This window comes from Chelonia mydas, chromosome 1 (assembly GCF_015237465.2).
Source record: "Chelonia mydas isolate rCheMyd1 chromosome 1, rCheMyd1.pri.v2, whole genome shotgun sequence".
Lineage (NCBI taxonomy): Eukaryota > Metazoa > Chordata > Testudines > Cheloniidae > Chelonia > Chelonia mydas.
The window spans coordinates 23,818,766-23,821,829 of NC_057849.1; the positions used below are offsets into that span (position 1 = coordinate 23,818,766).

The 3,064-nt window shown below is 40.0% G+C and overlaps 1 non-coding gene across 1 annotated transcript; it reads left to right on the top strand.

The window, feature by feature from the left end:
- The first annotated feature begins 1,842 nt into the window (after positions 1-1,842).
- Positions 1,843-1,916, top strand: TRNAI-AAU. The gene has a single exon. It is a non-coding gene; the product is annotated as a tRNA-Ile (tRNA).
- The last annotated feature ends 1,148 nt before the right edge of the window (positions 1,917-3,064 follow it).

Here is a 3,064-nt window from a genome sequence, read left to right on the forward strand (position 1 = left end):
CAATGGATGCATGCAGTGGAAAATACAGTGGGGAGATTTATATACACAGAGAACATGAAACAATGGATGTTACCATACATATTGTAACAAGAGTGATCAGGTAAGGTGAGCTATTACCAGAAGGAGAGCGGGTTCACAATATTGCAGCTGGGTTCTCACTTCACTTCAGTTTGTTCTTATATCTCACTGACTGCCTGGTGATGCCACGCCCCTTATACACCTCCGAGGGCATGGTTGACAACACTGTAGGAAGTTTGAGGAAAACGTAGTTCTCAGAAAGTGTGGAAGGTTCCATGAGATTCTACAAAACTCCAGAACATCTAGGAGCTTAGCATAATTCCATATATGGAATGCCTGAAAAATTTAACTTCAAACATTCTATTTCCCCTTTTGTCGCTAGCAATGAAAACAGCACCCCAAGCCCTGCGCCCCTCAAGACTGGCACCCCAGGTGGTTGCGTAGGTCATCTGCCCCTAAATCTCTCCCTGATGAAAAGGTCTGGTCATGCAGATCCTGCAGCAGAATCAATAAATAGATGGAAATGTGCTGACTTGAGACATTCTGTAGGTAAAAATTTTAATCTATTAGAAACAATAAAGATTTTTGCGTCAATTGCTTATGATTTTTAATGTGAATTCAAAAGGGAGGGATGGAGGTAAGAGTTTTTCAGAGGCTTCAAATCATTTCTGTAATCCAGATAGACCACTGTAACTCTCTCCGAGCTGCTATAATTCATGGTATGATTGCAAATGTAACTACAATATGGGATGTATGCTGGGGTTAAATATGGCCAGTCCATTGGGCATTGCTGGCTGCTTCAGGGACATGAAGGCTTATTGTGTAAATATTTATTTTGGTGCAGTATTTTGTAAAACACATTAAAATAACATTGTCAAGAACTAACTAGTTTGTTTCATGCTTGTTCCACTATTATTAATATTCTCTTAGAAACTTGATAATAACACTTATTTCCCCACTTGTTTCTCTATTTACCAGTAAAACTGTTGTCCCTCCTTATGTGTTCCTAATTGAAATTAAAGCTAACACACACTTGTTTTTCCCCTTAATTGATTGTGTGCCAAAATCACTGATATTTTCTATAGTCAAAATCCCGCTGGCCTTATGCAGGGCCAAATTCACAAGTAATGTAAATGGCAGAGTACATTCCATGCCCACAAGGGGGAATATATCAGGGAAACTATCTTGCTGATGGGATGGTAGGGTGTAGCAAGAAAACAAGCCAGCCGGAAGAGTAAAAAGGTGTCAAATAAAGCAGCCCCCACAACCTGTGCTGTTTTGCACATTTGTAACATATCTTATGATGGTTGTATTCCTGCTACAATCCCGTCCTCCTTGCTACTTAGCATGAAAGTTACACCCACATCTACCAAGTGAGTCATGTATAACTTGTACCGTTTGCTCAACTCAGTCTTGTTTGATTTCAGTGGGAGTTTTGCCTGTTTTTATTCAACATGTGCTAAAAAGCCAGTAGAAAGAACACGGATGTTTAATGCAGACAAAACTATTGACTTTACCACTATTATTTACAAGGTATCATGGATGGACATGGTGCTTTAGAGATCCAAGAAAGGCAGGTCCCTTCCTACAAAAATTGACAAAAGTTGTTTAGACTAAGGATTTACCCCAATTATAGCCACTACTGTAGCAGTGCCAGTGCAGCTCCTAATGTGGATAGGGCTAAGCCCTTATTTGCAATGGTGGAGCTTGAAATCTGAGTAGACTGCACTAACACTAATAGTGGATTTGCCTCTCTACTATACTCTGCACTTAATTGCCACAATCCCCAGGCTAGGCCAGGCAAGCATGAGCCCATACCTTGTGGGCCAGCTAGCTCAGCTGGTTAGGGCATGGCGCTAATAATGCCAAGGTCACAGTTTCAAGCCCTATGCTGGCCACTCTGTGCACTGGATGGAGAGGGTGGCATCTGTTTGGAGGGTGGTGAAGCACTGGAATCCTGATTATGTTCTTGACGTGAGACTATTTGACTTTAAACACTATTTGTTTGCTATGTCATTAAGATTTAACCTAATGGAAATAACAGTTTTCAGAGTAGCAGCCGTGTTAGTCTGTATCCGCAAAAAAGAAAAGGAGTACTTGTAGCACCTTAGAGACTAACAAATTTATTTGAGAATAAGCTTTCGTGAGCTACAGCTCACTTCATCGGATACATTGAGTGGAAAATCTAATGAAGTGAGCTGTAGCTCACGAAAGCTTATGCTCAAATAAATTTGTTAGTCTCTCAGGTGCCACAAGTCCTCCTTTTCTTTTTGAGGAAATAACAGTGTTATGAGTTAGTTTGTTGTGGATTGAGTTAAAATGCCATTGCAATTGATAGGTGTGGACTCACCCTTAAATTAACATAACTGTAAGTATGAGCCCCCATCTAAGACAAAAGGGGTGTGTGAACCTGCCCAGGAGCTGAATATTGTTTTGGGTAGAGGTATGTGTGTGTGGAGAGATTTCACACAGAAACTGAGAACAGACAAGAACAGAGAGAGAGGAAGAGGTAATAAAGCCAAATAGGAGCCTATAAGCACAGTTTGACTTTGGAAAAAGCTAGAGAGAATTCTTTTGTGTCTAGTGTTGGCTAAAAGGGCTTGGAGTCTGTAAGCTAAGAAACTGATTTGTTTTGTTCTTGGTTCCTTTTGTGTTCAGAAACACAGGACTTTATACATTCATTGTAAATAAAAAATATTACATCGAAGAAAATATCAAACACCATCAATTTCTACTTCCAACTGGAACATGCTCAAGGTCCCAAACTTTGACTAGCCGCTCAGGTTGCAAAGGGGCAACAGTAATACTTAGTGACTGTACTGTGAGTCATATATTCAAAACACCGCACACACATTAACTAATATAGTTACACAACATCTAAATAACTGACAAGGCAACAAAGAAGCAGACAAATACAAAGCAATGGATGCAGTTCTGGAGTGGTGTTAGCATATAAGCCTGTTTGTCAGCCTGAGATAGAATTTTGGGTTTGACTTTTTGGCACTCATATCTTTTACTAATATGTGTATACAAAGGACAAAGACAC